The following is a 26,866-nucleotide window of genomic DNA, read 5'->3' as shown; positions in this document are numbered from 1 at the left end:
AATTATTTGTCTCAATTCAATCCAAAAGGTTCGTTTGCTCCTGGATGGCCACTTTAAGGTCATTTATAGAGTGTTCTCAGAGGTTGAAATGTTTGCTCACTAGCTTTGGAAAATAGTCGTTTCTGATTTGTGTCTATTTATTATTTTGCACGGAGACCATCCTGTTTGTCTTAAGTAGAATGCAGAAGGGCATTGCTTGCAGATGATGGGCTTTATCATATTCAAAGAGAGGCAAGTAAATGAACACTTGACGTTGTGGATGAAATTATTAGGTCCTATACTGAGACAATCAATTTCTAGCACAATACCTGTGTTAATTAGGGACGTGGATGGTGCTGTGGGCTACACCACTGTGCTGCTTGGGCTTGCAGATTGAAAGGTCACAGTTTGAATCCCCGTGACAGGGTGAGCTCCTGTTGCTTGGTCCCTGCTCCTGCCAACCTAGCAGTTCGAAAGCACGTCAAAGTGCAAGTAGATAAATAGGTACCGCTCTGGCAGGAAGGTAAACGGCATTTCCGTGTGCTGCTCTGGTTTCACCAGAAGCGGCTCAGTCATGCTGGCCACATGACCCAGAAAAACTGTTTGCGGACAACCGTCAGCTGCCTTGGCCAGTAAAGCGAGATGAGCGTTGCAACCCCAGAGTTGTTTGCGACTGGACTTAATTGTCAGGGGTCCCTCTGCCTTTACCTGTGTTAATTGGTTTACCAATGCCAGGATGTTCGTGTTATCAACAACTGTGTTGTGATTTGTCACTGTTATTTGCTTAATTATCACTGTGGATTTTATTTCCCTCTGACCTAACTATTTACAATCCCACCCTCTGAAAAAAAAAGTGTGTCTATTATTTAACTCAAACAACACTTTGTACTACACTGTAGTCTATGAAAGCTTATGCCATCAAACACTTGCTAGGCCTCAAGATGCCACAAAACTCTTTGTTCTTTTTCTTGAATCTAAATACCCTTGGATGGGGGGGGTGTACTGGCAACAGTAGCTGGAGAAAATGTGTTTCCTTAGACCCTACTGGCATCCTTGGAAAGGAGAGCAAGCAAATCGGAGCGCTGCTGTTGCCGCCGCCACTAACTGAGCTCACAATCTCAGAGACTGTCTGGAGCTATTGGACAAGTCATTGCAGAATCATGCTTTGTTATAAGTCTGAACATGAGCAAGTACAGCATTAAGCAAGGATCAGCCCATAAGGATTAATTCAACACAGCGCCGGGGGATCAAAAACAGCAGGGGAGTGAAGCAGCAAATGATGTTTAGGACAGAGAGGCCAAAGGCACAAAATCAGACACACAGCCACAGGGCGCATGTGCACAGGAGAGATCTTCTACTCCAGGGCAGAAGCAGAGAAGTAACAAGGGAGGAGCCGAGGAAACGAGGGTTGTGCACAAGAGTCTAAGCAACACCTGGAGTAAAAATGGAAACTCCCAAACAATTGCATGAATTGAGACCATTGTATCAGTGGACCTTTGACTACTGAAGTCCATCAACAGCAGTTTCAGACAAAGAGACCTTGTGTGGCACAGTGGTTAGAGTCTTGGTCTTAAAGGAGGGAGGCCTAACTTCAGATCTGTGAAGCTTTTGGTACAATATTGAACCAGCCACTACCTTTCTGCCTAATTTGCCTCACAGGGTAGTTGCAAGGCAGGCACAGCAATCAAAAACACAGGAAGTCAGCGCAATTTAGGCTGCCCTGTCCCACCACCAGAGGCGGCAAGTTCCATTTTGCCACCTGAGGTACCCCACAACCCATGCCAGAGCCTCCCTTACCCGAGTCGTGTGGTGGCGCCCATGAGGAGTCACCAAGCACTAACAGTCAACAACTCGCCATGAAGTTGTAACTGTAAGTGACACCCTTTTAACATTGGGGAGGGGGGTGCTGGTACTGTATACCCTTGAATACACCCAGAAAAAAAGCACTAACTATTTAGTCTGTTATAAATTACGTGACTTTGGCTTTTTTTGGAAACAGCATCCTCCCAGTAGTAGGACTAGGGAGGACTTGAAGAACCTGTCCTAGCCAGAAGAGTTAGTACTGGGCTAGACACTCTAGCTCCATATAGAACTGCCACCCTGTCCTCTCAGGGTCGCAGGGGGTGGGAAGCCAGGGCTCTGGCTGGCTTTCTTGGATTTTGATGCCTCATCATCAGACGGCAGTACCTGGTTCCCACATGCAGCAGCTGTCATCAATGACAGAGAAGCTCTTTTCCTTTCCAAGATGACCATATCCTGTCCTGAGGGAAGACTGAAGTCTTGGCCGCAGTCTGTTGGCCTCCCCCAGTGATCCAATGATCACCCTCTCACTGGGGAAGTGTCCAGTTGCCCTTTGCTCTCACAGCACGACCAGAAGTCTACCTATTGTGACTCCTTGACCGAAAGGACCCTCTTCCTTCTCCCCCAGGCCTGGTTCGGGTTGAGTTTGAGCCCGCCATCAGGACGCCAACTCAGCCTACGAAGCGCAGCCAGAAGCGGTTTCCGCACACAGTTATGCAGTAATATCCAAATCTGCTTACTGTCTGCCACTGTGATTGAAGAAGTTTCTGCAATAATGTATTAGCTAAAGCTTCCAGATTATCCCCGAAACATCAGCTTTAACAAAAGGGTAATGCCTCTTTAATCCCTGCATGATCCAGGTTCCAGTCTCTGCAGGACATTAATTCACAGCTAATACATGGATTCCCTGACAGTTTGCTTATATGGTTGTACAAGAGGCCCTGGCATGTCCAGTTGTCCCAATTGTAAGCTGCGCCAATGCCAGCCAAAGTCCTTCCCTCTCTTCTCATCATTTCAAGGTATTAGACACGAATCCTGCAGCTACTGAGAGTGAAAGGGGTCAGTGGGTGGCTGGAACACACTTCCCAAACCTTTAGGATGTCCAGACCAAGTGCATGCACGAATTGTGATGCAGGGTTTTAACCACTTTGGCTCAGTGCAGACAGGGATTGGGCATATAGCATTATTTATATTCTCAAAAAATGGGTGGTACAGATCCTAAATTCAAGTGCTGCATGCCCTTGATCATGGCCAGCCCACCAAAGTGGGTACACATGGTTGAGAACAGCAGTCCACAACTTTGTAGCTACATTCCTCATGGCAGCATCCATCAAGCCTTCCAGATGTTTCAGAGTGCAACTTTGATCAACCCCAGCCAGTACAGCTGGGAGCTCAAAACATCCCGTGGGCACCAGGTTCATTATTTATTTATTTTACAAAGTTATAAACTGTTTCACAGACTGAAGCCCGCAAAGTGGTATACCACGTAAAAATGAGATAAAATACAAAAAATAATAATAAAAAGGCAAGCTCTAAAACGATAAAGCACAAAATGACTGGGGAAACTTTCTTAAATAAAAATGTCTTTAAAGGTAAAGGTAAAGGACCCCTGACAGTTAAGTCCAGTCACGAACAACTCTGGAGTTGCGGCGCTCATCTCGTTTTACTGGCCGAGGGAGCTGACGTTTGTCCGCAGACAGTTTTTCCGGGTCATGTGGCCAGCATGACTAAGCCACTTCTGGGAAACCAGAGGAGTGCACGGAAATGCCGTTTACCTTCCTGCCGGAGCAGTACCTATTTATCTACGTGCACTTTGATGTGCTTTCGAACTGCTAGGTTGGCAGGAGCAGGGACCAAACAAACGGGAGCTCACCCCGTCGTGGGGATTTGGACCACTGACCTTCTGATTGGCAAGCCCTAGGCACTGTGGTTTAGACTACAGTACCACCAGCATCACTAAAAATGTCTTTAGTGGGGGCCTAAATGTCATGGCGCCACCTGCCTGGCTAATTTCAGCCAGTAACTTATTCTAGACGGCTGACATCATGGGTTAAACTCATTGGATGGGATAGATTATGTAGACTCATTACAATTTGGGTCCAGACTTGACCCAAACTAAGTAAGCCTTGGGGTTTGCTTTCTGGGCACAGTCCATGCTTTAAAGCTTCATTTTTTCGCTCCAGAGCTTTTCTTGCAAAAACCCGCTCTTTATCGCTGAATAGGAACAAATGGCAATCTGTGGAGAAACCTAAAGGCAATGGTTACATTTCAGCTTTAAAGAGCAGGTTTTCACAGAGAAAGCTTTGGGGCGAAAATAAATAAATGCAACTTCTCCTTTTCTTGCCCCAGCTGTATGTTTAATTAATTAGCCTTTCTACTGGACCAGGTCCAGGGTGGGGTGGGTGGTTCCTGGGTTGGCTCAGGGTGGGTCAACCTGATTGGGGACCCCTCCAGATCAGAGCCATGAGGCAGAGTGGGTGAGCTGTGTCCAGCCCTGTTACAAATCAGAGAACTATCTGCATCTGAATGAGCACGCCCTTTTATTTGCACACATGAGAGTGTGCACAAAAGTGCAGTGCTAAGTGGTGCTCTGAAGAGCTTTTTAGAGCAGCCAAGAGCTTACTCTTCTGCTCCACTTGATTTCAAAGTGCAAGATTTTTGCCCATGTTCTTTCCAGTATATCCTTTCCTCCCTAAAGGCTAGACAACGACTTAAAAAAGAAAAATGAAAGCAAGCAGAGACTTCTAGGAAGCAGAACTCAACACGGAATATCACATTCTATATTGGGTGAAGCCAATATTTGTCCTTTTAGCCAGAAGTAAAAAACGGCAGTTGTTGTAGCAGCAGTAGTGGGAAATGATCATACTTGAGAAAAAGAATTCTGGGTTAGCTGAAAATGTGATTTGTTCTGTTTGTGCTCTAGTTTTCTCACACACCCATTTTTAAAGCTTGATTTCTATTGTCCCAAGCCATAGAATCACACTTGCTTTTAACTGTTTTGTTTTTAGTTGTTTTTAAGTAGGAGCTCTGTTCAAATTCTCTCACAGCTATGGTATCCAACTCCCTCTGCCCCGTTTCTAACATGCTAGCACAGGCTCCCTGATCACTTCAGTTTCATATTAAGCTACATATCATTATTTTTTTAAAAAAAACACCCTGATGTCAAATAAGGGGTGGCTAGAAAACACAGTCAGCAGGGGGGAAAACTCACTGCTTGTTAAATGAATGGTGGATGTTCATAAATTTTCTGTGGTGACTTTTAACTTAAACGCTCACAAAGTCTCCTCAGAGAGACAACCTTTCAATTTTAACTTGAAAGGAATCAATGAACTGAGATGTTTGCCTTTGCTGAAATCTGAAAATGGTACCCATGCCCAGAGCACCACAGCCAGTCTATCCTACTTAATATAAAACCCAAATAGATCTACACATGATCTTCACTTTTGCTGGTAGGTTATCCTGCTATGAAGAAACAGTCATGAGCTCCTCATGGGCATATGTTTTCCCATCTCATCCAAAGTGTGGATGCTAACTGACATCTGAAGGCCTCTAGCTCCAATCCCAGAATGCTCTCTCCCTACCCTTCCTTGCCTGAACTCTGTTGCCCCCCAGCTCAGGCTGATGAAAAGAATGCCTCTTATTTTTTAAAATATCTGTAATCACAGACCCACAGAGCCTGATCAACACCACACAGTAGAAACAAAATCACTCCTATCTTCAAAGGGCTCAAAATCAAATATAGTTTCCTGGAAGCCTCCAAAACAGAGGCTACTGATCCTCATAGAATAGGCTCCCTACCAGGGGAAAGATCCTGGAGCAGGGGGCCCCTCCAGATGTTGTTGGATTCCCAGGATGCTCAGTGGTCAGGGGGTGCTGGGAATTATAGTCCAACAGTACCTGGGGGGGGGTGTCACAGGTTTCCTACGTGCACCCTAGAGGAAAGAATCCTTTATTCTGTTGACCCAGCAGAAACAGAGGGTGGGATTCAGCTAAGCAGCCCTACCAGCGGAAGCCCTGTGCAAGGACTTCCACCTGTGCGGTGGGACTTTCTCCCATCAAAAGCCTTGCTGAAATCCAGATATACTACACCCACAGCATTCCCTTGATCCACTAAGCTTATAACTCTATCAAAAAAAGAAATGAGATTCGTCTGGCATGACTTGTTTTTGAGAAACCCATGCTGGGTCTTAGTAATCACAGCATTGTTTTCTAAGTGCTCACAGACTGACTATTTAATCATCTTTTTTAGGAGCTTTCCTGGTACCAACGTCAAGCTGACCGGTCAGTACAGTAGTTATCTGGGTCTTCTAAATCTATGCCATGTTTGAGAATTCATTGTCTATTTCATGGTAAACCCACAGATAATTTTTTGTATGTGCAACGAGATTTTACTGTGATACCCACAAAAGACTTCTAACAGCCAGCAGCACAATTACGTATATGCTCATGCACCACGTTCATTCTCACAAGGGGACACCGCTTGGATTTTCCACCAAAATGAATGCAGAAAGTCCCAGGTTCAATCCTCAGCGTTCCAGTTAAAAGAATCTCAAGCAGCCGGGCTAAAAAAGGCCTCTGTCTGAAACCCTGGAGAGATACTTCCATTCAGAGTAGACTAGATGACAGAGTAAGGCAGTTTCATATGTAAAACTATTCTTATCTTCTTTGCTGCTTCTGTGATGTCAATAAAGCAAAACACAGTTCATTTTCCTTTTCCTACATCTTAGCAACGCTGTGGGACCTGCATTGCTTCCTAATTAGTTTCCTGGTGTGATTTAAGATGTTGGTTTTAATTTTATAAAGCTCTGAATGGTTTTCCTCAGAGGCCGACACCTCTCCTTTTGGTGTAATACCAAGGCTGTGAAGAGACTCGGAGGCCCTTAGGTATGTTTAGAAATAGAATAAAGAGTGTTTAAAAGCAAGGGTGGATTGTATGTGTCTGTATTTGCTTTACATTATCATTTTCTTTAGCTAACACTAAAACTTTGGTGTAGACACATTAGTTGACTATAGGCTCTCTCCAGTGCATGAATAAGCTCAATACATCTGACATTTGTTGTTGACTTTACAAGAAAGGTCACCAAAGGTCAGCCAGTTCATGTGATCTATTTGTTATGGAATTCAGGCTGTAGAGATATCATATGTAAAAGCTCCTCTAAAACTGAAGCCAAATGTGCATGCAAAATTAGCTTATCATGGTGAAGATTCGCCTAGAATCTTTATCCACAATGTGTTAGTTTTGTGCATGCATATGCACAAGTTTGGTTTTGTGGGGACCAAAACAATGAATTCACTGGGTTTAACCACCATGACCCCATTCCAAATTGGGGTCAGAGTTCTCTAGAATGAAATTGACCCTCATGTGTGATGCCCCTTCAACCGCAACTGCCCCTTCCCTTAGCCAGCCCCGGATTCAGCCACTATTGGCAAGGACACATGCAGGGCAGCCTCAAACAGATTCTTATTTCTGCTCCTACCATCCACAGCAGCCATGATTCCTGGTGTTCCTGGGTGCTCCTGTGCCTGCTTAAGGCAGGATCTAAGACCTAATAGAGGCCCTGCTGCAAGGCCTCTACATTGCTGCTACCAAAAATGCTTTGGAAATGGAAACGGGGTTATGGCTGGATGGTGGGAGAAGCCCTCTGGGCCCTAACATGACAGTGATGACATAATTGGGTGAGGGCATGACATGGTCTTGATTATTAATGGTCCTAGTTTAAAGCAATTTAAAATCCAAGCGCCCATTGAACTCTTGTCAAATGAATTAATTTTAATCAGGCTCATTAAGAATCAGACTTGGAGGAGGATACCCATCACTAAGGGCAAGGAAGCATTTTCCGTGAAAAAATATTTAAACATTTCACAGCCTACCTGCATCCCAAACAGATATATAGTGCAGCAACAAATATAGAACACAAACCTGCTGATCATGTGTTTCAGCTTTAGGTTACGTATACCTGGTTCAAAGAGATGATGGGGAGCTCTCAAGTTTAGAAAATCTGTTCACTTTCCATGTGTATATCATATGTACACACACACACAGCAGGAATATGGAAAGGTGTAATAGCACAGGTGTAGCACACCTTGGGGATGCGGGTGGCGCTGTGGGTAAAACCTCAGTGCCCAGGACTTGCTGATCGTATGGTCAGCGGTTCGAATCCCCGCGGCGGGGTGAGCTCCCGTCTTTTGGTCCCAGCTTCTGCCCACCTAGCAGTTCGAAAGCACGCCTAAGCGCAAGTAGATAAATAGGTACCGCTTTATAGCGGGAAGGTAAATGGCGTTTCCGTGCGCTGCACTGGTGCTGGCTCGCCAGAGCAGCTTCGTCACGCTGGCCACGTGACCCGGAAGTGTCTCCGGACAGCGCTGGCCCCCGGCCTCTTAAGTGAGATGGGCACACAACCCTAGAGTCGGACACGACTGGCCCGTACGGGCAGGGGTATCTTTACCTTTTTAGCACACCTTGATTTGTGGCCAGTGATGTTTTGTATTCAGAGGAGAGCTGACGCTAATGTGGCGTAAGGCATGTGAGTCTAGTAACTCTTGTTTATGTAAGTTTAGGAAGTCAGGCCCACGTAGGAGGCAAGGCTAGAAGCCAGAGCAGCTAAATATGACCTATTGTACACAATCATTTAATAAAACTATTTCTTGTTCAATTTCTCTGACCTGCTCATCATTAAACAGAGGTAACGTTACATGGTAGTAGGAGTGGGGTCAGCATGGAAAGTAAGGGGCAGAAAACTGAGATAAAAAGATGTATCAAGGCCTCAAGAGAGTTGAGAGTGACAATGCAACAGAATCTTGGAAAATGTTTAAAGAAGGCTTTGCCATCTATATGCAAGCTAGAGGAATGAATGAAAAGGACGCTCAAAAACCAACCACATATTTGCATATAGCAAGGCAGGAGGTAGCTGAAGTTTTCCGTGTCATGCAAATAAGCCAGAGGAGCAGGACAGTTTTTCAAGCATTCTAAAGAAATTAAGAGGTATTGCATGCCCAAGAACTATGAATCTGTTATGCAAGGAGGAGAATCAGTAAAATAATTCCTTACTGACATTAAACTGATGAGTCAGGCATGCAACTTTGGGACCCTAACAGAGCCGTTGCTTTGAGCTCAGATAGTGCTGGGAGTTAGAGACAGCTAATTGCAAAAAAACAAAAACAAAAAAAAGACTTATGGAAAACTGATCTGGCTCTAGAAAGGGCAATCCAGCCTGCACAAGCGACTGCTGCAATAGAGACTAGAATGCAAGTGGGGGACTGTGAGCATTTCAATTGATAGTTTGTGGAGGTGGAAGCCCCAGGAATCCTAAATACAGCAGGAGGAGATTTTCACAGAAGAGGACAGCCCTGGAGGGGAACGGCACAAAGAGCCACCAGGAGCCAAGAACAAACCAGGGGCCAGATGAATGCACAATTCCTTTAAAAACAAATGGAATGCTAGTGGAATGCAAGTTGGACAAAGGAGCACGGGTAAATGTCATCACTGGCACAGTCCTTCAAAACCTTATTTAAAACCTCATCCCATAAGGTTACCAGATGTTTTCCAATGAATCCGGGGACACTTTTCAACTTCAGTCAAATTCACTGGATTTTGTCAGGGGACTGATTTGTAAATTGGGGAACTGTCCCCGGGAAACGGGGACGTCTGGTAACCTTACATTAGAAAACAAAATGTAAGGCTGAGGGTTTCCACTGGGAAGTAATTCCACACAGAAGGGTCTGGGGGTTGGAGATCAGGATTCCAAGAGCAGATAGATGCCATCTCATTTGTGACCGTGTATTGGGACACCACTTCTTGTTAACAAGACTCCTCTGGGTCCGCAAGGAATGGGATGCACCCAAACTTCACCTTTGAGCTTTAGAAGGCCGGGGACTGGGCAGAGGAGGAATGGTGGAGACTTCCTCCCCATCCAGACCCTTCCAGGGAGGAGGAAGAGGAAGACCGTATAGATTTACAACAGCGGTTTGAGGGTGGTAGCAGCTCAGAGGCAGATGAGGGGGAAAGCTGGGAAACCATGGGAAAGCCAGAACAACACCCAGCTGACACGTTGTCATTAGAAAGCATTCCAGACCCCCCATCTCCCAGAACCCGGCGAGCCTCAAAAGTAGGAGAGCAAAGAGCTCAAAGACAGAGGGCACTTGGCAGCACCTGTAGAGGACATGATGAGAATGATGAATGAGGTAGTGGGAGAGATGGGGTGGTGGAGGAGATTCACTCAGGACAATACCATTATCCAAGAGGCTGGGTTCCATAGCCTCTCTCTGTAAAGATTGAAATAAAAAAGGAGGGTAAGAAACTTTCCCTTATCTTTATACTTTCATGGGAAACCAGCCAGGAAGTGCTGACAGCATCCTGACATAGAGGGACCAGCCCAATATCATTTCTTTCTCAGTCTCATACGTAGCACAGTGGAACCTCGGTTTTCGAGCATCTCAGAAGCCAAATGTTCTGGTTTTCAAACGCCGAAAGCCCGGAAGTAATTGCTTCCATTTTTGAACACGCCTCGGAAGTCAAATGGCTTCTGAGGCGCGTTTATCTATTTTCTCCATTGAAATTGCTGACTGCCCATTGCGCCTCGGTTGTCGAACGTTTCGGAAGTTGAACGGTCTTCTGGAACGGATTATGTTTGACAACCAAGGTTCCACTGCATTTGAATCCCATTGAGTCAGAATTAAGGTGAGCCACCCATGGCAGTTCAGTCTTGAGTTTGCTATGGGGGGAAAAACCACCTCAGCAGGATTGAGAGGGATAGATGAAGTACGAGGAATCAACAGGGGAAACACCAGGAGATAAACACTGAGCCTCACACAATGAAGAATCTTCGGAAATAAGTCTGAGAAGGCCCAGCTAAAACCAGACGACTCCAAAGCACTGCTATTTTTTTTTTTAGATTATTTAATTGGGCGATGGAGATTGCAAAAAGCAGGGACAGGTTCTGAAGGAGAACATTCCAGACCAGATGAATGTGAACAAGCAATGTGAGCACTAAGATTCCTGTTCTTAAATCTCTGTCCCACCCTTCCTCCCAAAGGAGTCTACCATTAAGGAGCCTAACATAAGCAGTAAAGAGGCAACAGCTGATATGCTTTTGAAGCAGGAACAGGAGATGGAGGAAGCATTTGATGCCACCTACAGAAGGAAGGGTGGGGTCTGGTTCTGAGATGGGCCCATGGATGCCTCAAAGGCATTTAGTCTCGGTGCAGAAGGAGCATTGGCTACAGCAAGCAATGCTACTTGCTCAATTATAAGTAATCCAAACCAGGTATTTATTTTAAATGTGGGTATTATTTATTTTGCACAGAAAGCAGCTTAATTTTTCTTTAAAAAAAACTACAAAAACATAGTACGGTACACAATAATCACAAAACATTTAAAGCAGAAAATATAATCAGTGGCAGAGGAACCCTCTCTGGCACCTGGGGCAAGACGCCGAGGGGCAAGGCGAACAGCGTGGCGGTGCATGCATGATGTCCGTACGGACTGTGCATGCGCAGCATCCCGTATGGACTGTGCATGCGTGGTAGCCCATACAGACAACTATATGGACACCACATGCGAGCGGCGCCCATACTGACTGCACACGCGCCCTCAGCCACTCTACAGCTGGGGGGAGGCAGCAGGCCATCTTGTTGCCCCCCTGGGTGGCACCCGGGGTCGCCCACCCCCCACCCCCCTTGTATGCCCCTGAATATAATGTAGCAGAAGGCTTAAGCTGAAACAACATAAAACATAAAATGAAGCCATCATCTATGGGGTAGTTCCACAGTGAACAATGTACCATTATTAAGCTTCTTTACATAATATTTTGTGTTTTAGCTGGGAGGAGAAGGCTAGCTCACTTGGCAACTCTCTCTTTCCCCCTGTTTCCTTCAATATGAAGCCATTTCCAGTGAGCGTACTCAGCAAAGATGGGAATTCGGGGCTCTGTGTGACACAGTGAGAAGCCTCATGGGTTTTCATTACGGTTCCAGCATTTTTGGAGCAGTTGGAGACCATGGCGACCAATGTGATTCATTGATAGGCATTCACACATCAATGCCTCCAAAGCAAGACCCTGCGCATACGATTCTTTACTATGCATTCACAAGCTGCAGGTCAACATTAAGTCCAAGTGGGAAGTTGTATTGTCCACAGGAATTTAAATTTACGGAGCTGTGGGAGCACCCTAAGGGTTTGTTTCTTTTCAACCCAACACTGATAATCATTTAGTTCCCTTTGTTAAGAAGAGGGTTTAATACTAATGATTCACCACCCACACTGCTGTAATGTTTGCCTCTGTGAATAGCTCGCAAACCGGGGAGTCTACATATACCAATTCTGCAACAGGTAGGGGTGTGTGTGTGTGTGTGTGTGTCATTCTGCAAATCTCTTTGTCCACCTCCACTCATGTTTATGAAAGCAAGCAGGTGGAGGAGGACAGCAGAATTGTTTGAGGGAAAGGATGTGCTTCAAAGGTACAAAGAGATCACTTGTGATTGTGAACCGGATGAACCTGTAGGACAACTACGGTGTGATCATGTGATATAGTTTGGTACAGTATATCGCCGTATTGGTGCCAGAATGCGAGATTCTCAAAAAGTCACCCAACAGAAAAAGCTGGACTAAACTCACTTTGATTGTCTCATTCATAAAACGCCCTTGCTACAACAGCTCCACGGGCTGTTTATGGGCACAACTCAAAGTGCTGCTGATAACTTATAAAGCCAAACACGGCTTAGGTACAAGTTAGCTGAAAGACTGTATTTCCTCATATGAACCTGCACAGGCTCTGAGATCTTGGGGGGAAGTCCTTCTCTCAGCCTCTGGGCCCTCACAGGAATGCTTTGCAGAGACATGGGAGAGGGCCTTTTCAGTGTCTGCTCCCAGGCAACTTTGCGACTCTCTCCCTGGATAAGCCAGACTGGCTCCCTCCTTGCTGTCCTTCCGCTGGCAGGTGAGGGCCTTCTTCTTCCAACAGGCTTTTGGGAACTGGCTGCTTTAAATGAGGAGGCAGGTGCCATGCTGCCTTTGTTGTGATTATCTGTATGTTTTTAATAGATGTTGTATATTAATAATTTTAATTCTAGCAATAATTGTTTTTAATGATTTTTTTTGCTATGTTTTTAGCTGTTCTTATTTTATCTGTAAGCTACCCAGAGGCCCTATCAGAGAAAAAGGCAGGATATAAATAAATATCGTAGTCGTTGTCGTCGTCGTCGTAGTAGTAGTAGTATTAGAAGTAGTAATCTGTATGCTGGAAGTGCAAGAAAGCGGAATCCCTTTGTGATTTTGAGAACTGTCTATTAAGATTTGGACAATGGCACTGTGACAAAAAGGAGAACTTGATAATTGTTTGGGATGGTAGATTATGGTGGAATATCAAATTGAAAAAAATGCATTTCCACTGGATTAACTCACCCAGTTTCTTGCCTTGAGACAAAAGGTCAAACTACATGTGACATTAACAGAAGCATGTTTATTCAGGAATAAGCTCCACTACTTTCCCCCCTATTGTACATTTAGGATTGCACCCTAAATATGATTTTGGATCCCAGAAACAGAATTCTTTGTTTATTTCTCTTTCTCTCTTTTTCAACTCACAGCAGCTACAGGGGATAGTAGACTGTAAACCCTGCCTGATTTTTCCGCTGAAATCTTCCCCAAGTGGCTCCAGGGTGGATTTTCAGCAGGAAAATGGTGCAATGGAGGAAGCTTAAACTCTCCCTCCCCAGTCCTGTTCCAGGTCACCCCTGCCCTCACAGCCACGCTGACTTAAGAGAGAGAGACAGAGAAACAGAGAAGCCCAATTATAGGATTCATTTAGCATTATGTGTAGTTTGACCCTAGAGCCACGTTATACAATCAGCAGAATCAAGTAGTAAAGCTCTGCCTGAGTTTTATTACTTTGACTGCAGGTGTGGGGCTGTTTATTTGAAAACGTTACCCCTGCAAAACAATCCATATGTGAACAAAATAGCAAGTTGGGGGAAAGGCTAGGCTTAAGCCTTCTTTTTGAAAAGCTACTTTTCCACAGGCAAGGATTATATCTATATATCTATATATCTATATATATATATCTGAGATTTGCTGCCACAAAATGTGATGACCACAGGCTTAGAAGACTTCCAAAGGGAAATGCCCAAATTCATGGAGGGCAGGTGTGGCTATAAGCCATGACAGCTAAATGGAACCTCCATGTTCAAAGGCACTTACCTCTGAATACAAATTGCGAACAGCTGGCAGGGCAGGAGCCTTGCTTTCAGTGCCTCATTTGTGGGTTTCCAGAGACATTTCTCTGGCTGATATTGGAAATATGATGCTGAACTAGATGGACTGTTTGTCTGATCCAGCAGGACTCTTCTGATGAAAGAGCATTTGAATGCACACCCCTTGCTTGCAGCCTAGTGGTATGGTCTAAGAAGAAACAGATGGATGAAGTGCCTCTTGCTACTGAGACTTTATGAACTTGCACACTTGTCGGCGAGAGACTGTCCCAGGAGGGAGGGAAGCGTCACTTCATTTCTGGGCTCAATTCAAGGTGCTTACATTAGCATTTAAAGCCCTAAATCAGGCTTTCTCAACCTCGGCCCTCCAGATGTTTTGAGACTACAATTCCCATCATCCCTGACCACTGGTCCTGCTAGCTAGGGATCATGGGAGTTGTAGACCAAAAACATCTGGAGGGCCAAGGTTGAGGAAGCCTGCCCTAAATTATCTGAAGCCCCAAATATCCTAAAGATTGTCCCCATCATTTGCTCCCCCTTGCCCGCAGGGGGTCCCAGGGCCACATGACACCAGTGCTCCATGTGCTCAGCACGCCATGTGCTCAGCATGTGTGCATGACGTCAGTGCACCCCGTGGCATGCTGATGTCACACAGGCACACTGTGGGGTGTGATGATGTACATGTGGACGCCCCCTGGTGTGCAAAGAAGTTTGGGGGACCCTGGCCCTTTGATATGGAAATTTAGGAGGGCTAAATTACTGACCTAATCGGGTGTGAAGATCCACAGAAGGGATCATTCTTGGAAGTTCTGCTACCCTCAGAAGTCCAGGGAATGGCAGCCGCACAAAGGGCTCTCTGTCTCTCTCTATCTCTCTCTCCCTCCCTCTGGCATCTGCTTCTCTCATCCTGCGATTTTCATCATGTGCTGAAGACTCATCTTGGCCTTTGATAGTTAAGATACGGAGTTTCATATGTGTGAACTGCCTCCTTTATGGAATTTATATTGCTCTGTTCCATTCTGGAATGGGTTTATGTGTTTTAAAATTGTATGTTCTATTTGTTGTAATTCGACCTGGGACCTCACAGTGAAGGGCAGGTAACAAGTCAAACCAACCAACCAACCAACCAATAGCTCACTCTTAGCTGTTCACGACGCCAGGCTTTCCAGGCCTCTGCCTGGAGAAGGCAAAGCAAGTGCTCCAGTTAGTATCATCTTTTTGTTTTTTGCATTATCTAATTCTTATACAAGTGAAACTCTCCAGTTGAGCTATTTATGCCGCATCCCTCCAAATGCTGCTACTTAAAGAATGGGTGTAATTTCTCAGAGACCCTTTTGCCCATTGTTTGTCGCTAAAAGAAATATCAAGTTCTTCTTCCCATCTACATTTTAATGGCACCATAGGAGGCGACTGTGTATTTTCATTCTTAGCTGAGTAAACAAAAGAAATAAAAGCTGTGATGATTAAACTGCAGAAGAAAGAGCCATTTTCAAAAGGCAAAAGCTTTCCCCTGCTGATAAACACAGAATGGCTGCTCAGAAATGTTCTGTCCCTGGGAGAAGATGCCCTGAGTTGCACAGAGAGCCCTCTAATTTGCCTCTGGAGGGAAGCAGAACAGACACTCTGATTACTGGGCCCTGGAAGTGCAGTCTCTTCCCGGGTGGGTGTTAAAGGGAATGCTGGAACCGGGAGAGGATTCCCGCCCCCCCAGCCGTACATCTTTGCACTGTACACATCACAAGTGGCAGCAACTTTACTGGAGTGAGTAATCCCCACTGACTGTGAGTTTATTCAAGTTATTTAAACATGTAGGTGTTTCACTTTGCTGGCTGCAGGGTTAAGCACCATAATCAAATGTCTTTACAAAGCCACAGCCTGTTAGTTAAACGGAATTACAGGATGCAAGGAGGGTAGCTGTGGCTCCGTAATGGCATATTCATTTCCCAATTGCATACTTCCCCACCTGCACTCTGACTGACTTAAGAGCTGGACTGGCAGTAATTTTACATAATCATCGTATGGGTAGCCTCAGTTGGCCATTCCTGCACTTTGATTGGTTGCCAGAAGAGCCCATGCTAATGAGGCTTCAGAGGCTGGGTACTTTGCATTTGGGATGGCTGCATTTGCCTAGGGATCAAAGCCATGAACAGGCAAACCAGTCTAAACACAAACACACAGATGTGCACTAAGGAGCCATCCATAGCAGCACTGCCCTGCCTACTGCAATTACAAAATAATCTCAGCCTCCTGTCCTGCAAAGAGCAGGGGAGTCTATTTCAGCACATTATAGACAGCTATAAAATGGCTATTGGTGTTAAAAATTATCGGCCTGCCAGCATTTCCATAGAGGACAATGTTGCAGGGTTGAGGTGTGGTACAGTGGTACCTCGGGTTACATATGTTTCAGGTTACGTACGCTTCAGGTTACACACTCCGCTAACCCAGAAATAGTGCTTCAGGTTAAGAACTTTGCTTCAGGATAAGAACAGAAATCGGGCTCCGGCGGCGCGGCAGCAGCAGGAGGCCCCATTAGCTAAAGTGGTGCTTCAGGTTAAGAACAGTTTCAAGTTAAGTACGGACCTCCGGAACGAATTCAGTACTTAACCCGAAGTACCACTGTATTTCCTTCTGAGTGAGGAGAAGTGAGGAGAAAGTGTTCGCTTTCCAGTGGATCAAAGTGTGAATGTCAGATGCTTATATGCCAGGGGTAGGCAACCTAAGGCCCGGGGGCCGCGTGCGGCCCAATTGCCTTATAAATCCAGCCCACGGATGGTCTGGGAATCAGCGTGTTTTTACATGAGTAGAATGTGTGCTTTTATTTAAAATGCATCTCTGGGTTATTTGTGGGGCATAAGAATTCGTTCTCCCCCCCCTTCAAAATATATTCCGGCCCCCCACAAGGTCTGAGGGACAGTGGACCGGCCCCCTGCTGAAAAAGTTTGCTGACCACTGTTATATGCCTTCATGTCCACCATGGCAACCAGCAGACCCAACCACATCACCTTGGCAAAGGCTGGCAAGCAGGACATTGAACTGAAACACCCTTGCCAGGCAAGGTCAGTCCCTGGATTACTACTTACTTGTTGATATATTTGGGGTGTGTGGGGTGTTAGAGGAGGGGTAGTACCTCTGGTGGGCAACATGTCATGTTCCTTCCAGGGTACTTTGTCCACATTTGCACCCCAACCTTCACTCAGTGCTCATCTGTGGCTCCTACTAGCTGTCAGCAAGCAACAGTGGCCACATTCTGGGAAATGGCTTTGACTAGCTGGCTAAAACAAGGTGAGGGGAGCCGATGGGTCTCAAACCCTCCATGAGTTAGGGTCTTCTCCTGCATGCAAAGACAGGGTCCAATGGGCTAGCAGACAAGACCAGCAGCAGGTCCAGCGATCAAGAAGGCAGTTTCTGCACATGCTGTAAAGGGAAGTGAGGGGCGAATGGGGTTCCTCAACCTGGGAAGGTTGACCTAGGAGAAGGGAAACTCTGGTGCTAAACCTCTGCTGCCTTCCGAGATATCTTTGGGAGAAGAAAAGGCTAAGGAACAAGCCCTATACAAATCCAGAATGGAGTCCCTAAGATGGTTGGATGTTGCCTTGTATGCCTCCTTCCGTAAACTCCTGCAGGCAAGCTGGTGCCAAACTACTGCCCTGCTTTCCTTTGGACCACATCAGTGAGGGAGAGAGGTGGGTCTTGTCTCGGCAGGCCAGGACCTCCATACATACGGCCCAGGTTTGTGCCCTGGAGATGTCACTTGGGAACTCCTAATGGAGAAAAACAACGTAGTTATGAGCAGTTATGAGTTACCAGTCTCTGCAGCCACAGCAGGTGCTGTGATTCCTTGGCGGTTTGACTTCACCCTCAGAGGCACACACCGTTGTCTCTCAAGACAGACGAAAGCCAACCAAGTTGATATATTTATTTATATACTGCATACTTGCCAAAAAGGCTTCTAAACAGTTTTAAATCATTTCTAAGCAGACTGTGCAGGAGGAGCAAAATGTTTTAGGTTCAGAGCTGAGGTACAGCATTGAAAGAGCACAAAAATTACATGGTCAGAACTGAGGGACTGAATCCAAAGGCAGGCAGGCAGGCAGAGGATGCAAACTGTAATTACGGCAGTCTTGTGGCAGTCAACATGCAGCTGCAGCAGCAAAGTGTGTCGAGTTCAGAGGGTAAAAAGCCAAACATTTTCAGCCAGATTCAAACCAGTTTTGATTAATGTACACATTTTTGCAAGCCATTTCCCCTAATATAATTCAAGTTTGTTTGGTATTTTCGCTAACATATGCATTTGTATGCAAACTTTCTCCTAATACAGGAGACATGGATCTTTGGATTATTTCTGACTGCGCCATCATCTAGAATTTAAACAGAAGGTCTCCGATTAGCACCTTTTCAAATAGCAGGCGATATAACTGGGGTGATCTTGCCCTTTCTGTTCAACAGGATATGTGGAGTTGCTGGTATGCTTAGGATATAACAGGAAGGAACTCATAGAATGGAGATCATTGTCCTTGGAACCAGGTAAAGGGATTCTTAAAGCAACATGGTTAGCATGCCTTCAGAGCCCGTTTTTGCCAAGCACATCTCTCTGAATTTACAATGGGTTATGTGGGAGGTGTGCCAGGAGCCCCCAACCTCAGCTCATCACTGCCAAGGATTAAACCAAGGTGTCTCCATCTAAACCTTCACTCTGCTTCCAACAGTGACCATTCAGGAAGTTCACCAGCAAAGCATGAAGGCAACACCCAAATGCTGGAAGCAAGAAAGCAAGATAGCTAATGCCCTGATATAAACGTAGGCCTTTCAGGTGTCAGTTGATACCCACACAATGCATCTAACCTGTACACATATAATTAATATATGACAGAGTATCTCTAACAGAGGCTAGGAGAAAGCAAGATTGTATAGGAGACAGATTCCACAGCATGCCTTTTTGGGGGAAATGCAGAAATACATGCTGAGCCAGAATCCAACATGCAATAGGAAACTGCTGTTGTTACTATGACAACATCCAACAAATTACTGAAGTCCAACATAGCTGTGGGCAGAGATGTTAATAATGATAAAATGAATCCCGTAGAAAGTGAGGTAGGGGTCTAGTGGCTCCTGATTCTGGCAGTGTGCTCAAACACCCGAGCCTTCAAGTCAAAGGGATACTGACCGGTTAATTAATGAGACAGATAACTGAAACAGAGACAGCACAGAGAGCTATGGCACCTTACAGACCAGCACATTTCTTATGAACTCTGGTCCACAAAGTTCTTTAAGTGTATGGTTCAGATGCTACATTTGTTGTTTTTCTAGCTAAGATGACTACCCATGCTGGAAATTAAAACAAGCAAACCTGGCCAGGCCATCGATGTCCTCCTACAGTGACTCCCGCGATACATTTCTGTCAATGTCACACAGAACTATACCTGTCAGATTTTCCATCTTACCTGAACCTTGCCTAAGCCTGCATTCCCTAGCAAAGCTTGGAACAAAAGCTGGTTTTAAGTGGGGACTGTATTTAAAAGCAGAGAAGAGCAAGCGATGGCCCTCCTCTGGTTCCGGTGGCTCATAAACAGGCATCTAGCAATCCACGTGCCTGGAGAGTTTCCCTCTTGCTTTTATTATTATGGTTTTTCATTTTGTAGCACCCTGAAGTGTATGCTAGGTTTTTTAGAGAGAAAAGAAGGCACAGAAGCTGTGCTGCAAAGAGCTTATAGCTGGAATGGCAGGGGGCCAAATCACTCTCCCTACAGAAAGTTGTGCCCCATTCACCCACAAAGCAGCATTGATCAAGATTTCACCCACTATGAAAACCAACACATTTGCTGTTGTGAGGCGACTGCTGCATGAGCTTGCTTAAACAATGCCTCTCTTTTATAGGTGCATGGCAGAAAGCATGTCATGGCAGTGCTATGTCACACAGTATGGCAGTATGGCTGCGCTGAACGTCTTTGATGTCATGGTCTTTCTGGTCACTGAACAACACACCTCCAGCAGAAATACCTGCCAGGTAGCCAGATTATGGCAGTGTTGAAGGACAAAGACCAGATTCTCAAATATCAGTGGAGCGCTGAAGTCAATGAAAAAATGCATTAGCTTGGTGGAGAACCATGTTGCCATGGTAACAGCTGTATCCAGGAGTCTTTCTTTGGGATTATCATGGGGGTTTGCCCCTCTGATCAGTGTTGCACCTCTTGAGGACAGTGATGACAACGGCAGCATGGAGATAGCCCATGTGATCCACCAGACAATATGGTCCCATCAAGTTAAGTGCCGGCAGATGCCTGCCATCTGACCATATCGTTAAGAGCAAGGATGATCACTTGGGAAGGGAGCACAGTACAGAGACAGTAGCTTTCCCCTGCAAAATGTTTTCAGCTCCTCCTTTTGATGTGCAAATGTGTAGCCACCTCAAAGAGCTTTGGAATGGCTGCTATGGCAGCACAAAGGGAGCACCTCTCTATCGTGAAGCTTCTAATAAACCTCACCAAATGCAGATTCTTGCATTTCCAGCTACTGAACATTCCTTTAAATTTTTAAAATAAAAGTCTGTTGACTGCTCCCTCCTCCACAACACCACCTCTGCCACTTTGTCGAGCTTGCCAGGGATGCATGATAGAGAGCTTCTCACGACAAAGATGTGCTATATCACTGCTTTACAGTGAGACACGATTGCATCTCTGCTCACAATTCCATCTCCTTCCTATGTACTCTCCTTATACAGTGTCAGGCTGTAGGTCAACTCAGCCGACTGCCATCTGCTCAGACCAGCTACCCCAGGACAGTAGCTCTTTCCCAGCTTACTAGCTAAGATCCATTTTTAGACTAAACATAACCAGGATTGAAACTAGAGCAGTTTTTCCTCAAACAGTCTGCTAGGACCCACCACTGGGCCACTTTCAGGTGGGTCTCAGTGCCACAACCTACCCAGGGCCTCTTCACTTTCCAGCCTGCCCATATCCTTTTGGTTGAACAAGTGTAGGCACCAGCAACTCCAGGCATGTGGAGTAAAGGGGATCAGGAGACGGAGGTTTGGGTGGAGAGGGAGGGGAAAGGGCCAGAGGAAACGTTGAGGGAGATTAGGAAGTGAGGAAATTGTGAACTATTATTATTATTGAAGCAAACAAACGGGGAGTAGGAGACAGGAGCTGAAATAGGAGGGGAAAGTGAATGTAAAAGGACCGGGGAGGAAGGGTGAAAGAAACTGGCAATTTGGGAAGATTGAATGAGGTGAACAAGGAGAAAGGGAGGAGAAATTATAGGAGATGGGTAAAAATAATTTGGGAGGCATGTGGGGGCTAGAAGTGAAAAATATAAGAGAAACACCTTTTAGAGCCTCTGGATCAGCCTGGACACTTGAATTCTTGGCAGAGACAGCCTGAGCAGTCCCTATGCTCCTGGGGTTCTTCTTATGTCAATTAAGTGTGGCAGCACCCAAGGCCGTCTTACCCATAGAGGCTAGTGGCGCGGGGCACTGGGGCGCCAAGTTCTGGAAGGCGCCAGGGAAGAGGCGGAGGCTGGATGCAGCGCCTCCCAGCATCAGCTCACCGCCCTTGCCCGCCTCCACCATGGCACGCCGAAGCAGCTCTGCGCCCGGAGCCTCCATCTGCCATGGCCAGTGCGGCACGAAGTGGCCAGCTGAGCTGGGAGATGCCACGTCCAGCCTCCGCCTCTTCCCCGCCGGAGGAGCCGCCCTCCAGCCGCTGCCCGACTCCTCCAGCCACGCTGGCAGTGCCGTCCTCCCTATAAACTCTGGGAAACGGTGGGGGGGGGCGGCTGCTGGAGGGAGCTTTGCACCACGGCACTGGATATGCTTAAGATGGCCCTGACATCACCTGCCCTTTGCGATGTGGTTCCAATGATCACCTGGCAGGTGCCTACAGTATCAGCATTCAGAAGCCTGTGTAAAGCTGCCCTGCTCACCCAGGATTTTCCTGGAGCATTTTCCAGCTATGTTGATGTATTTATCTAAACTACTGGTTTGTGATGTGTTTTTTGTTTTGTGGTTGCAATTTTATTGTTTTTTATGCTGATCACTGACATGATATTTTTTCTTAATGTTCACCACACACACACACACACACACACACACACACACACACTCTAACCCACCTCCCCCCAGAAAAATGGGTTTAACGATGCTGGATTACTTTTGCACAGCTAATGGAACCCATACTCTCTCAGTTCCAGCCCTGCAGTATGAGCATAATGATGGATTTTATCTGCACTGGCATTAGCAGAGTAATTTTAAAAATGTCTTTGCATGAAATAAATCCTAAGCTGGAAAGATAATGAACTCCTGTCTTAGCTTCTACCTTTTGTTTTTGAGTCAACTCACTACTTTCCAAACAGTTACACTAAAATCCTGCATACCTGAGTTATGTGCCAGCAATCACTCCTCCACGAGGGAAGACCAGCAGAAAACGCTAAAAAATGAACCAGGAAGTTCCTTCTCTAGACAATTATACCTAGTTGTCTAATTGGCTGGATGATCTGCTTTCCTTAAGGCAAAAGATTTATACAGATGATCTGCTTTCCTAAATGTCAGTCATTGCTTTGACTTCATTCATTGGCTGAAAACATTGTAAGGTGGGAGCAAGCTAGTTTTTCCAACAAAAAAAGGGTGAGAAATGTGCCTGTATGTTTTGCCTCATATAACTCAGGTTCTACAAACATTAGTGTGGTTTTTTTAAAACTAAACCTGTGAATTGGGGGATTATGTCTCATCCAGGGAGGAAATTACCCCCTTGCCCAAGCTTTCTGTTTCTGATGCCTGCCTTACCCACGAGTGCAAAAATTAGGATTGTCCTAATTCGTTTGGCAAATGGGCTGTGTCCAGTTTGGGGGTCACGAGTGATGCGTCCAAAACCACATTGTGACAGAGCTGTTTCTCTTTTACCTCTTTCCTCCTCGCCTGTCTCCTGTCATAAACGATATCGAGTTAGGAGTGAGCAGTGAGGTGGCCAAGTTCACTGACGAAGCTAAATTGTTCATAGTTGTTAAAACCAGATTGTGAAGAATTCTAAAAGAGCCTCTCAAAACAGAGGGAATGGGTGTTAGAATGACAAATCCAATTCAATGTTAAAAAAAAAAAAAAGTAAAGTGTTGGGTTGCAGAAACTGTTAATTTCACATATGTGAGACCTTGCGATCACAATAGATAGCTTGATGACGATGTCAACCCCCAGTGTGCGGTGGCCATGAAAAAGTCATATTCCATGCTGGGGATCATTGGGAAAGGAATGGACAATAAAACTGCCAATATCATATGCCATTATACAAATCTATGGTGCCACCACATTTGGAATACTATGTACTGGTAAAAAGGTAAAGGGACCCCTGACCATTAGGTCCAGTCGTGACTGACTCTGGGGTTGCGGTGCTCATCTCACTTTATTGGCCGAGGGAGCCAGCATACAGCTTCTGTGTCATGTGGCCAGCATGACTAAGCCGCCTCTGGCGAACAAGGGCGGGGCACAGAAACGCCGTTTACCTTCCGGCCATAGCGGCACCTATTTATCTACTTGCACTTTGACGTGCTTTTGAACTGCTAGGTTGGCAGGAGCAGCGACCGAACAACAGGAGCTCACCCCGTTGCGGGGATTTGAACCGCTGACCTTCTGATCGGCAAGACCCAGGCTCTGTGGTTTAACCCACAGTGCCACCCGTGTCTCACTGGTACTGGTAGCCTCACCCCAAAAAGGATTTTGTAGAGTTGGAAAAGCTGCAGAAAAGGGCGCCTCACATGATCAAGGTGATGGAGCAAGTGCCCTATGAAGAAAGGCTGCAACATTTGGGACTTTTAGGGGAAAGTGCGCAAGAGGCAACAGGACAGATGTTTCTAAAATTAGGCATTGACTGGAGAGAGTGGATAGAGAAAGGTTTTTTCTCCCTCTCACAGCACTGGAACTCGTGGACATCCAAGGAAGCTGAATGTCGGACAATTCAGGGCAGATAAAAAATTGATGTCCATCTGTGACTGTGTGCTAATTCCTGTATCCTGGTTTGCTGCATTCTCATCAGGGGGAAGGGACGGGAACCTGCAAACGTGCTAGGAGTCTGCAGTTCTAGTAAAATGCATTTTTCACTGTTTTCCTGCCTGGAGATGGATGGGAGGGACCTCTGGCCACAGCAGTATAGACTGCACATCATACATAACGCTTAAAACATATGACTCTCCCCCCCCCCAAGTCTTGGGAACTGTAGTTTAATCCTCACAGTTCCCACTGTCCTTAGCAAATTATTTCCCAGAATTCTTGGGAGGAACTTACATGCTTTAAATGTATTGCTGTGAGTTGGAGAGGGGGAATGTTAGGCTGTATAGTGTCTGCATCTCTTACAATTCCTGGAGACCTGGATCCAGCAATCCATTGGGAAGATCCCATTGTTGAACTGGCTGGACAAATTCCTTTCTAAGAGAATGCCTGTAGTTACCGCCTAAGTATGGTCATTAGTCTGACAAGAAAGAAAGACAAGAAAGACAGAAAGACAGAAAGACAGAAAGACAGAAAGACAGAAAGGCAGAAAGAAAGAAAGAAAGAAAGAAAGAAAGAAAGAAAGAAAGAAAGAAAGACAAAGGCAGTAGAGTTGTGAGAACTGGGCAAGAAGCAGGTAGGAGCTAGGAGTCAGAGCTGTGCTTGATTTCAGCTGAAATCCAAGACTGTGCCTATGGGAGAAGCAATACCTTCTGCGGTGTTAATGCTATGGATCACACCATCATAGGCTCAGGTTGTATATCTCTGGAAATAAACCATACATATAAAGATGCTACAGTCTCCGCTCTCTCCCACATTCCAAGGAAACTGAATCCTGGGCAAAGAGCCCGGAACCCCTAGACTCACACTGCTCAGAGATTGGGGTGGTGTGCAACAGTATTGCATGTATGCAGCCATACTTTGAAGTTGGGATTGGCTGAGTGGTGCAGAGAACTGATTGGTCAGAGAATGGAAGTCTGACACAAATATTTCCAGGAGTGTTTCTAAGCTCAAACAGAAAGATACAAGTCTACAGAGAACAGGAGGGAGTGTGGTTTGTTTTTTTTTTTTGGTAGCAATATTTTAATGCAGTTCTAATCTGCTTCAAAAGTTACACACACACACACACACACACACACACACACACACACACACACACTATTTCAGAGGAGAGGCTTGGTTGTACAGTGGTACCTCAGGTTACATACTCTTCAGGTTACAGACTCCGCTAACCCAGAAATAGTGCTTCAGGTTAAGAACTTTGCTTCAGGATGAGAACAGAAATCATGCAGCGGCGGCATGACAGCAGCAGGAGGCCCCATTAGCTAAAGTGATGCTTCAGGTTAAGAACAGTTTCAGGTTAAGAACAGACCTCCGGAATGAATTAAGTACTTAACCCGAGGTACCACTGTACTTGCTTTATACATCAGTAACAAATGTTTGCTTCCTTCAAACTAAGAACGGGGAGGTGCTGATGCGTAGGTCACCCCCCAAACACCCCAATGATTCTGCTGTGAACATGGGCTGTTTTGTGGCAACCTTACAATTGACTCACCAGTGGCTGAGCTTCATGGTAGACAAGACGTAGATGGAGTTTTTGAGAAGTGTTAAGTAGGAACAGAAGCAGGGAAGCAACTTGCAGAAAGAAGAGAATGACTGAGAAGCAATAAAATGTGGGAGAAAATTGCAGTGGGAAGTGACCTCTGCCTCAGTTTCCTGATGAGGATTTCAAGGGCTCAAATGCACCTTGACCAAGGGAAAAGGAAAGTTCAAGCAGCTGCAAAAAGAACACCCCCCCACCGGCTTGCACAGTCCAGGGTGTGGTCATATAGTCCAGCAAAGACTTTTTTTAATAGCCCAGCGGCAGGATTGTGAAAGCAACTCTGCAAGAATTGAAAACCAGTGAGTAGACTGCAGTAGACTTGTGGCCCGTTAGTTCTTCGGGGAATCCCACCTCAGAGCTTTTACAAGTCCTGGGCTGGGATCCTAGCCTTCCAAAGCACCTTTTCAGTTGGGGCTCCATTTGTGAGGAGCCAGCAAGGCCTTGCTTCTTTGCTAAAGCTCACCAAGGCTGCTCACGATCTGCTGACCTTCTTGAGCAACTGCCTGCCACTCTTCCTTGCTCTTTCTGATCTCCTGCAGGTCTGCAATTCTCTTCTGACCAGCCAGCACTGCTTCAGCCAACCGCGAGTTCGCCTCTTCCTTTTCTTTTATGGCCTTTTTGTAGGAATCTGCACTGCTTCAGAAGGTCCGGTACAACAGCACTGTGGACGTCTTCCTCTGGGATTCCACTGGTGTACCCCTTTTCTTTGCTGCTTCCGCAAGTTCATCTAGTGATTTAAAGAGCACACTGAGATTCCCCTCTTCCTTCAAATGCTGGATCTCCTCCCGAAAGGAGGTTTGCAGGTGGGAGATAAACTGATTGTAAACACACTTGGTGAGTTCAAGTTGCACTTTGTAAAGACGACTGTAACACTTCGCAAACCTATGGTAGCTGCCTGCTTCCACAATCTTCTGCAAGGAAACGTTGACAATGTAGTCCAGGAATTGCTCCCGGCTGGGGTTGGTCAGTGGCTCAGCAGCAGCAACAGCAGCAGCGTCGGCGACCTCCTTCTCCCCGTCAGCCACCTCAGTCCCACCCCCTCAGTCACCTCAGTTGCCATTTTGGGCCCGCCACAAATCCAAATGCCTCCGAGTCTGCCTTTGAATATATATATGGGAGAAGTTAATTGTTTGCTTGCAATTCTGCTTACCAGAGTCATGTCCCAGTGCATCTAGCGGACTAGCCTCAACTGTGGTATTTCTGAATACAGTGGTACCTCGGGTTACATACGCTTCAGGTTACATACGCTTCAGGTTACAGACTCCGCTAACCCAGAAATAGTGCTTCAGGTTAAGAACTTTGCTTCAGGATAA

The 26,866-nt window shown here is 45.9% G+C and overlaps 1 pseudogene across 1 annotated transcript in view; it reads right to left on the bottom strand.

Moving 5' to 3' along the window:
* The window catches only part of LOC310767601 (polyamine-modulated factor 1-like), a 161,024-nt pseudogene extending 134,411 nt beyond the window's left edge, over positions 1–26,613 (bottom strand). The window contains exon 1 of the transcript XR_014552302.1: positions 25,954–26,613. The product of XR_014552302.1 is annotated as a polyamine-modulated factor 1-like (transcript). The remainder of the gene's footprint in view (positions 1–25,953) is intronic.
* Positions 26,614–26,866: the final 253 nt, after the last annotated feature.

Source organism: Podarcis filfolensis (genome assembly GCF_964270895.1).
Source record: "Podarcis filfolensis genome assembly, chromosome: 7".
Lineage (NCBI taxonomy): Eukaryota > Metazoa > Chordata > Lepidosauria > Squamata > Lacertidae > Podarcis > Podarcis filfolensis.
This window is presented reverse-complemented; position numbering and strand designations above follow the sequence as displayed.